The sequence below is a fragment of the Pseudoliparis swirei genome, chromosome 9 (genome assembly GCF_029220125.1).
Source record: "Pseudoliparis swirei isolate HS2019 ecotype Mariana Trench chromosome 9, NWPU_hadal_v1, whole genome shotgun sequence".
NCBI classification, from domain to species: Eukaryota; Metazoa; Chordata; class Actinopteri; order Perciformes; family Liparidae; genus Pseudoliparis; species Pseudoliparis swirei.
The window spans coordinates 1,329,396-1,340,455 of NC_079396.1; the positions used below are offsets into that span (position 1 = coordinate 1,329,396).

General features: G+C 44.8%; 1 long non-coding RNA gene across 1 annotated transcript; it reads left to right on the plus strand.

The window, feature by feature from the left end:
- The first annotated feature begins 6,454 nt into the window (after positions 1 to 6,454).
- On the plus strand, positions 6,455 to 9,055 carry LOC130198898 (uncharacterized). Its single transcript, XR_008832711.1, has 2 exons — positions 6,455 to 6,639; positions 8,828 to 9,055. It is a non-coding gene; the product is annotated as an uncharacterized LOC130198898 (long non-coding RNA).
- Positions 9,056 to 11,060: the final 2,005 nt, after the last annotated feature.

The following is an 11,060-nucleotide window of genomic DNA, read 5'->3' on the forward strand; positions in this document are numbered from 1 at the left end:
GAGCTTCCAATCCACCACTTCAATCTGAACTCTGTCCGCTCTCATGCAGACGGTCTGTTCATCGGTAATGATCCTTCCGCAGGTTCACCTCCGGAAACCTTGTGACGACTTTTACTTCCTGTAGATCAGGGTCTCAACACGTCGATCGCGACCTGCCAGTCGATCGCGGCGTAGTGTTGGTAGATCAATGACATTAAAGAGATTGGCCCGCCCCCTGACATGTTCTCTAGAGCACGTCTTTGTTCTTTTATTAAACTAAACGTCTGTTGTTGATCGTATCTCCACAGCAGCATGTCATTTCTGTCTCTTCGCGTTGCGTTAACATATCGATCTCCGTCTGGCGCTCCACTGAGCTCCGTCTTGCGCGCATCGGGACCGAGCAAAAAAGTCACTTGTCAATCTGTCCACCTGTCCGGGCGGTGAGGTTTCAGCTTTGCCGGTGTCCGCCGTCCCTTTCATCACGGCCCAGTTCATGAAGAAAACCCACACAGTCAGTTTGCCTCAGCAGCTGCTAGAGGAAGACTAGAGGCCTTAGGCCTTTGTATCATGGTGGAGTTCATGGTTGACAAACAAGAGAAACATGTTCTGTTTAACCTCCTGTTACCTTTACATTTACTAACATATTTTACCCTCAAAATTTGACCCCAGCAATTAAAACCTCAGAAAATTATTAGAATTAATATTGCTTCCCAAGTTTAAGTGTGAGGTACTTTATGTTTGTTTGTTGACTACCTAAATAGCCCTTTAAATAAATAAAAAGTTGATATTTCTTATATGTTTGACACAGTGAAAAACAAAATAGCAAATTAATTGACCCAAGAACACCGACATTAAACATTGAATGGGGTCAAATTGACCAAATGTGAAGGTAACAGGAGGGTTAAACATTCTGTTTAGGATGAAGATGTATTAATGTTCCATATGGAAGAAAACTGCTAAATAACTGCTGAGTTGCAGCACCATTGTATAGAATAATGTATAAATGTATATATCCGTCTTTTGTCATAAATCTCTATGTTCTCACAAAATATACCGAGAATATCGGTAATATGTGATTAATCATGATTAATCCACAAAAACCTGTGATTAACCCGATTAAAAATGTTAATCGTGTCACAGCCCTAAAATATATATAAATATATAAATATATATATATGGATAAATATATATACATATATATATATTTAAATATATATAAATATATATATATATATAAATATGTATAAATATATATATAAATATAAATATGTATAAATACATGTATATATATATATGTATATATATATATATATAATATGTGTGTATGAACTGGAACCTTGAAAAGACGCCAACAACTTCTACATTCTGAGTAACCATCGTTCTCCACTTCTTATCTTGAAGGACACAATATGTAATCTACTAGAAATACGACGAAGAATCTACGACAACAAATACGTTTATACCTCCTTCAGGTCGTCCTCTGTGTACTCAGGACGTCCTCTGTGTCCTCAGGTCGTCCTCTGTGTTCTCAGGTCGTCCTCTGTGTACTCAGGTCGTCCTCTGTGTATTCAGGTCGTCCTCTGTGTATTCAGGTCGTCCTCTGTGTCCTCAGGTCATCCTCTGTGTCCTCAGGTCGTCCTCTGTGTATTCAGGTCGTCCTCTGTGTATTCAGGTCGTCCTCTGTGTCCTCAGGTCATCCTCTGTGTCCTCAGGTCGTCCTCTGTGTTCTCAGGTCGTCCTCTGTGTATTCAGGTCGTCCTCTGTGTACTCAGGTCGTCCTCTGTGTATTCAGGTCGTCCTCTGTGTACTCAGGTCGTCCTCTGTGTATTCAGGTCGTCCTCTGTGTACTCAGGTCGTCCTCTGTGTATTCAGGTCGTCCTCTGTGTACTCAAGTCGTCCTCTGTGTACTCAGGTCATCCTCTGTGTCCTCAGCAGTGTTGGGCAAGTTACTGAAAATTAGTAATTAGTTATAGTTACTAGTTACTTCTTTTAAAAGTAATTGAATTACTTTACTAGTTACTGTATATCAAAAGTAATTAGTTACTAGGGAAAGTAACTTTTAAGTTACTTTTATGTCTGCTTTTTTAATGTCATGAACAGTACTGAACAGTCAAACACAATAAACATGTTGTAGACCTATTTATTGCAATCAACAGGGCAACAGGCCTTCAAATCAAGCAGTAGTACAAAAGTCCCTTTTTTAGTTAACTTAATACAAAATAACTGTCTCAGTGATTTAACAGTGTTTTTTTTTTACCACATTAGGCCCAATGAAATAAAAGTGATTGGCCTACAGTATTAACACTAATTAAAAGAAAACAAAGGTGCCTTGAGGTGCTGCATATAATTGAGGGGGGGGTGCTAGTGAGGCGTGTACGTGCTGATCTGGAGTCAGTTTGGTAGGATTTGGGTATAAATAAATTATTTCATTTAAAATATGGATTTTTATTTAAAGATATTCATGTAATTTGCATGCAAAATAGGTCTACCCGAACCAGCGGACACTAAATTCAACCAGCGGCAAAAACCGCGGACCTGGCAACACTGGAAGTGGCTGTCAATCACAGTGTGGCACCGTGCGTGCTGGTCGAGGGGGCGTGCCTGTGATTGGCGGAGGAGAGGGGAGGCGTGCCTGTGATTGGCAGAGTAGAGGGGAGGCGGGGTTAACCTGTCGGAAAACGGAAGTTACGGGTGGTTGACGGGAACCGTTGATGTTCGAGCTGCTGAGCTGAGAGGAGCACGCTGTCTGTGTTGGTGAATGCCCAATAAAGGGAGGAATAATAACGTCGTCCCGTCTCCGTGTCATCAGTCCATAACGTCCGAGACGTTACAATATCATTGCGCCACCAAGGTCCTGCGATGTCAGATCAGAAGCAGCTAAAGTAGCCTAGCTTGTCTTCTTGTCTGCAAGTGTTCATTTTTCACAAAAGAAACGCGAGTAACGAACTCATTTAAATTTCAGTAACTGTAACTGCGTTAGTTGATTAAAAAAAATACTTCGTTACACGCTCGTTACCGCAAAAAGTAGTGGAATTACAGTAACGCGTTACAAAGTAACGCGTTACACCCAACACTGGTCCTCAGGTCATCCTCTGTGTACTCAGGTCGTCCTCTGTGTCCTCAGGTCGTCCTCTGTGTACTCAGGTCATCCTCTGTGTACTCAGGTCATCCTCTGTGTATTCAGGTCGTCCTCTGTGTCCTCAGGTTGTCCTCTGTGTACTCAGGTCGTCCTCTGTGTCCTCAGGTCGTCCTCTGTGTACTCAGGTCATCCTCTGTGTACTCAGGTCATCCTCTGTGTATTCAGGTCGTCCTCTGTGTCCTCAGGTTGTCCTCTGTGTACTCAGGTCGTCCTCTGTGTACTCAGGTCGTCCTCTGTGTACTCAGGTCGTCCTCTGTGTACTCAGGTCATCCTCTGTGTACTCAGGTCGTCCTCTGTGTACTCAGGTCATCCTCTGTGTACTCAGGTCGTCCTCTGTGTCCTCAGGTTGTCCTCTGTGTACTCAGGTCATCCTCTGTGTACTCAGGTCATCCTCTGTGTACTCAGGTCGTCCTCTGTGTCCTCAGGTCGTCCTCTGTGTACTCAGGTCATCCTCTGTGTACTCAGGTCATCCTCTGTGTATTCAGGTCGTCCTCTGTGTCCTCAGGTTGTCCTCTGTGTACTCAGGTCGTCCTCTGTGTACTCAGGTCGTCCTCTGTGTACTCAGGTCGTCCTTTGTGTACTCAGGTCATCCTCTGTGTACTCAGGTCGTCCTCTGTGTCCTCAGGTCATCCTCTGTGTACTCAGGTCGTCCTCTGTGTACTCAGGTCGTCCTCTGTGTCCTCAGGTTGTCCTCTGTGTACTCAGGTCGTCCTCTGTGTATTCAGGTCGTCCTCTGTGTCCTCAGGTTGTCCTCTGTGTACTCAGGTCGTCCTCTGTGTACTCAGGTCGTCCTCTGTGTCCTCAGGTCATCCTCTGTGTACTCAGGTCGTCCTCTGTGTACTCAGGTCGTCCTCTGTGTCCTCAGGTTGTCCTCTGTGTACTCAGGTCGTCCTCTGTGTATTCAGGTCATCCTCTGTGTACTCAAGTCGTCCTCTGTGTCCTCAGGTCATCCTCTGTGTACTCAGGTCGTCCTCTGTGTACTCAGGTCGTCCTCTGTGTCCTCAGGTTGTCCTCTGTGTACTCAGGTCGTCCTCTGTGTATTCAGGTCGTCCTCTGTGTCCTCAGGTCGTCCTCTGTGTCCTCAGGTTGTCCTCTGTGTACTCAGGTCGTCCTCTGTGTATTCAGGTCATCCTCTGTGTACTCAAGTCGTCCTCTGTGTCCTCAGGTCATCCTCTGTGTACTCAGGTCGTCCTCTGTGTACTCAGGTCGTCCTCTGTGTCCTCAGGTTGTCCTCTGTGTACTCAGGTCGTCCTCTGTGTATTCAGGTCGTCCTCTGTGTCCTCAGGTTGTCCTCTGTGTACTCAAGTCGTCCTCTGTGTACTCAGGTCGTCCTCTGTGTCCTCAGGTCGTCCTCTGTGTACTCAGGTCGTCCTCTGTGTCCTCAGGTCGTCCTCTGTGTATTCAGGTCGTCCTCTGTGTACTCAAGTCGTCCTCTGTGTACTCAGGTCGTCCTCTGTGTCCTCAGGTCGTCCTCTGTGTATTCAGGTCGTCCTCTGTGTACTCAGGTCGTCCTCTGTGTACTCAGGTCGTCCTCTGTGTATTCAAGTCGTCCTCTGTGTACTCAGGTCGTCCTCTGTGTATTCAGGTTGTCCTCTGTGTATTCAGGTCGTCCTCTGTGTACTCAAGTCGTCCTCTGTGTACTCAAGTCGTCCTCTGTGTCCTCAGGTCGTCCTCTGTGTACTCAGGTCGTCCTCTGTGTATTCAAGTCGTCCTCTGTGTACTCAGGTCGTCCTCTGTGTACTCAGGTCGTCCTCTGTGTCCTCAGGTCGTCCTCTGTGTATTCAGGTCATCCTCTGTGTTCTCAGGTCGTCCTCTGTGTCCTCAGGTCGTCCTCTGTGTATTCAGGTCATCCTCTGTGTACTCAGGTCGTCCTCTGTGTACTCAAGTCGTCCTCTGTGTCCTCAGGTCGTCCTCTGTGTACTCAGGTCGTCCTCTGTGTCCTCAGGTCGTCCTCTGTGTACTCAGGTCGTCCTCTGTGTCCTCAGGTCGTCCTCTGTGTACTCAGGTCGTCCTCTGTGTACTCAGGTCGTCCTCTGTGTATTCAGGTCGTCCTCTGTGTACTCAGGTCGTCCTCTGTGTACTCAGGTCGTCCTCTGTGTATTCAGGTCGTCCTCTGTGTCCTCAGGTCGTCCTCTGTGTACTCAGGTCGTCCTCTGTGTACTCAGGTCGTCCTCTGTGTCCTCAGGTCGTCCTCTGTGTCCTCAGGTCGTCCTCTGTGTATTCAGGTCGTCCTCTGTGTACTCAGGTCGTCCTCTGTGTCCTCAGGTCGTCCTCTGTGTATTCAGGTCGTCCTCTGTGTCCTCAGGTCGTCCTCTGTGTATTCAGGTCGTCCTCTGTGTACTCAGGTCATCCTCTGTGTCCTCAGGTCGTCCTCTGTGTATTCAGGTCGTCCTCTGTGTATTCAGGTCGTCCTCTGTGTACTCAGGTCGTCCTCTGTGTACTCAGGTCGTCCTCTGTGTCCTCAGGTCGTCCTCTGTGTATTCAGGTCGTCCTCTGTGTACTCAGGTCGTCCTCTGTGTCCTCAGGTCGTCCTCTGTGTATTCAGGTCATCCTCTGTGTACTCAGGTCGTCCTCTGTGTCCTCAGGTCGTCCTCTGTGTATTCAGGTCATCCTCTGTGTACTCAGATCGTCCTCTGTGTACTCAGGTCGTCCTCTGTGTACTCAGGTCGTCCTCTGTGTATTCAGGTCGTCCTCTGTGTACTCAGGTCGTCCTCTGTGTCCTCAGGTCGTCCTCTGTGTCCTCAGGTCGTCCTCTGTGTCCTCAGGTCGTCCTCTGTGTCCTCAGGTCGTCCTCTGTGTATTCAGGTCGTCCTCTGTGTACTCAGGTCGTCCTCTGTGTCCTCAGGTCGTCCTCTGTGTATTCAGGTCATCCTCTGTGTACTCAGGTCGTCCTCTGTGTACTCAGGTCGTCCTCTGTGTCCTCAGGTCGTCCTCTGTGTCCTCAGGTCATCCTCTGTGTATTCAGGTCGTCCTCTGTGTCCTCAGGTCGTCCTCTGTGTCCTCAGGTCATCCTCTGTGTATTCAGGTCGTCCTCTGTGTCCTCAGGTCGTCCTCTGTGTACTCAGGTCGGGGTGACGTTGACTCTCTGGCGTCTGTTTCTTTGTGGTGGGGAGCTCAGAGCTGAGCCCTCCGGGCGCAGTGAAGCGTGCAGGACTCAACCCGTATTGATTTAAAATGAGCGATACGTCCATCAACTCTCATTTTCCCTTTCAGGCTCAACCAAAGTCATTCTAAATGTTCTGGGATTTTAAACGCTGCTGCACAAAAGAAATGTCAGTTTATAATATATCACATTATGTGTGGTCTGGAGGCCGTTATCAAATGTTCTTCATGACAGAGATATAAATGTATGTTATGTTATTGCTTACCGTATCTTAAACTCAACAATCAGAGGAGCTTCCCGAACTCCGCGTTCCCACCCGAAGGTTGTGTTATGTGTTTGGGGAGTCTGATAAGGAAGTGATAATAAACCAGACGGAAGGAATATGTCAACTTGTCCTCAGTTCCACTTCTCCTTTGTTGTTGTGTGTGTGTGTGATTAAGCTTTCAATAAAAGGCTGGACCAAAGGGGTGCTCGGCGGAATGTCTTGGAGGTCGTCGTGTTCAGAGCATAGGCGACTGAGCTTCCCCTTTGGCCAAAGCTTTGGTCAAAGATACTACGTTGTCTGTGATTCATTTCTCACCTCCTTGACCGTGAATATTTTACATGATATAGAGAGGAAAAAACCTATCATAACTTGGTGCCGTGACCCGGATCCCAACATACCCATCGGCTGGATTTTTCTCTTTCCTGCGGAGCCACTGACACCTGTGCAAGGCCCCGACTGATCATCGGATTAAGAGACCGCTCAGCAGTGGATAATAATTTCTGCAGAGAGGAGATCCAGTCGTGGATTGACGGGATCCGGCGGATCGGAAGACAGAGGGAGAATGACCCAGACAAAGTACGTATGGTTTTGCCCTTTTTGCGAAAAATAAAGGTTGATTACGTCGTAAAATAAGCTTTTGCCCTTTTAAAAAATAAAGGTTGATTACGCGTCGTAAAAAATAAGTGTGGTGAACTAATACATATTTGTGGGAGAACTATGTGTTTGTTTAGCGTTGTTTGTTTATATTTGTTTGTGAATGAATGCTGTGACTCTATCGAATCAGCGTCGCACGACCTGTTCAATTAGACATCCACAGATTGACAGGTTTGGGTAAAGAAACAAGGAAATGTACTAATACTATACGATCACACCATAAACAATGGGTAATTCTCACGGAAAGCCTGAAGGCGAATTTTCAGGCGACACATTGTTTATGTTCAAACAGGACTCAGATAGTGTGAAATATCTGGAAAAAAAAAAAAAATGGAAAATAAAATGGAAAACAAAATACGGCTTTTCCGGCGAACTAAACGTTTTTGAGATAGAAACAATCTGTAAAAATCTAAAAACCATCGCCATAGAAAACAAAAAACCCAGACTCAGCGAATCAAAACACCACGAACTAAAACAAGCAGAACAGTGGGTCCGAGCAGCAAAAGAGAGGGCACAAGCCCAAGTAAAAGAAAAATTATGGGCTACCAAGAAGTCTATTCAAGGCCGTTGCTATTTTGAGTCATGGGCAATGCCATGTCTCAACAGGAGGGATGGTATCTATGATAGAACAAAACTACTTAAAATTTTTTTGTAAAGCATGTGTGACATGCATCAAGCACAACCCTCAAGGAAACCTAATCATTCATGGACGACCCTACCGCCTACCACTAACTCACCCAGATTTAGAGCAAGTGGGTGAGAAAGAAACACTAGTGGAGTACATGAAGAAGACCATGATGGGGAGAGGAGTCAGGGAAGCAAATGTCTTGCCAGATTCACCTGTCTCCCCCATTATGTCTGTACAGGTCGGCGACTGGGTCTTCATCCGCGTCATCAAGAAAAAGACGTGGAGCGACGCTCGCTGGGAGGGACCATTCCAAGTCCTTCTGACGACTGCAACCGCTGTAAAGATAGCCGAGAGGACCACTTGGATACATCTTTCCCATTGCAAACTGTTCCCTACAGAAATCCCGGACCAGTGCCCTGATCCCGAGACGACCACGAGCAGAGGGGAAGACTGACTTCAAAGGGGGCTGTCCGCTTAAAAGACAGCCATCTCAACGTCAGTGAAGAAACCAACAATCCCTGCTCTTAGGTGTCGCCTCGGGTGATGGAGCGAGAGGTCCCGAGGAACTCAAACGAGAGGAGCAAGGGAGAAGGAGCGGAAAGAAGACCCTCCAGACCGCGTACACTCATATGTATGATGACATGGGAAGACCTGTCAATGCTCCCGTTTAAGAAAATATAACGTAAACTTTTGGTTTAAGCTTGTATGACATAATTGTGTAAAACTCCTCACAAGGAACGGACAATTATTGATGTGAAGCTGCTGACTAAAAAGTTTAATTCCCAAAGAGATTGGTGTGGTGGTACTAACAAATTATGTGTAAGAAAAAGAGAATAATCATGATTCTGCTTGGACTGCTTAACCCAAATACGTAAATCACATGCTGCTTAGAAATTAGACAAATAAAATGAGTGCCCTTATTGACCATGTTTAAATAATAAGCAATAGCATAAACAGGAGGGAACTGACAGAGATATAAATGTATGTTATGTTATTGCTTACCGTATCTTAAACTCAACAATCAGAGGAGCTTCCCGAACTCCGCGTTCCCACCCGAAGGTTGTGTTATGTGTTTGGGGAGTCTGATAAGGAAGTGATAATAAACCAGACGGAAGGAATATGTCAACTTGTCCTCAGTTCCACTTCTCCTTTGTTGTGTGTGTGTGTGATTAAGCTTTCAATAAAAGGCTGGACCAAAGGGGTGCTCGGCGGAATGTCTTGGAGGTCGTCGTGTTCAGAGCATAGGCGACTGAGCTTCCCCTTTGGCCAAAGCTTTGGTCAAAGATACTACGTTGTCTGTGATTCATTTCTCACCTCCTTGACCGTGAATATTTTACATGATATAGAGAGGAAAAAACCTATCACTTCACCCTGTTGAAGCTTCTTCCCCAGAGAGCAATTATGCATACCCAAATATATATAAATCTATATTTATTTATATATATATATATTTATATGTGTATTTATTTATTTATATATTTATATTTGTATATATGTATATATATTTATATATATATATATTTATATATATATATTACAAGATCTGATTCCCTCTGCTGCCCCTTTGAAGGACTCGGCCCCACCAATAATGTTCTTGGAGTGTAATGTCTTGCCGAGAAGGAATCTAATACTAGATTTCAATTACATCTTTAAATCTCAATCTTTTTTTATCTTTTTTGCCGCCATTTTTAATGAGAGTTTCCCATGTGAAATGATGTGAGTCTGGTCCTCCAGGAGAGCAGAGCCAGAGCCCAGGAGGAGGGTTCATCTCCTCCTTTATTAAACTCCCACATGGAGTCACATATGATCTCATATCTAAGACGGTCACTCTATCTGAGACTATCTGATGAAGAGTCATCTCCTGGTGTCTGGGTTGTTGTGAGACGTGGGAATTAAAATATCTGTGAACTTTTGTTTTGGTGAAGTTTTTGACAACTTGTCCTGTGAATACACAATAATTCAATTCAATTCAATTCAGTTCATTTGTATAGCCCAATTTCACAAATTACAAATTTGTCTCGGAGTGCTTTACAATCTGTACATATAGACATCCCTGTCCCAAAACCTCACATCAGACCAGGAAAAACTCCCAAATAACCCTTCAGGGGGAAAAAAGGGAAGAAACAATAAACAACGTGTTGGTGACCAGCTGCCTGGTCGATGGAGCTGAGCCCTCATTGGTGGCTTCATCATGTCCCTATTCACGGAGTAACAGAGTCCAGAGTAAAGTCCAGAACCTTCCAGGCCGTCTGAGCCCGACTTGCTGAGGAGCTTTTTAGGTCCTAGAGTGAAAAAAACATCTGAGGAACGCAGGAGGAAGAAAATCCAGTCAGATGTGTCTGATGTGGGACATGAGTCGCATGAAAAGGGATAACATAGTGTTGAATGTTGGGGGGGGGATGTGTTGTCTTATTTATTATAGGTATACATATATATATATATATATAGAGAGAGAGAGTTAAAATGTTCCTGTTCTCATCCTCCTCGTTGTGTTTCTGACGTGCAGGAAAAGCATGAATTTACAAATATTACAAATATTACTTTGTATATTCCATACGTCCAAAACACAAATATTGACATTTTGTATAATGTATAAATAAAATTGATATTACAGTTTTTGTCCGTTGCTTGAACACTATAGACACATGCTTAAACCAAAGTAACATAACTTGAAGTTGTTGTTACTATACCTTAAACAAAGTGTAACCATACCTTAAACAAAAGCGCTGCTTTGCACTTTAGTTGCAATTCTGTTACACACTTGCTCCTTTCTGCAACACACTTGCTCCTAGACCCTACACACTATTTCATACATAAGACACTTAGTTCAAAAATGAAATCTCAGGGTACCATTGGGAAAACACCTCTATTCAAAATACAACACACATTGGTTCATTGAAAAGACATAGACACACACCTGAAAACACTTACTTACAAAACTGAACACCAATCAGCCAGCTACAAAAAATGTTGTTACAGATAATCTTGGACATGGATGGAGCTCCCAGCCGCATGAATGTATTTACATTGATGAGGCTGGATTCAACCTGAGCAAAAACAGACAACGGGGACCAAATATAATTGACCAAAGGGCAATTTTGCACATCCCGGGGCAGCGCGGGGGGAACATCACATTGTGTGCTGCCATGAGTCTTCGTGGGCGACTGCACCATCATGCCAAACGGGGTCCCTACAATGCGCAACACATCATCTATTTATAGATGCACTTCATGATGCAGTTGATAGATAGATAGATAGATATATACTTTATTAATCCCCAAGGGGAAATTTG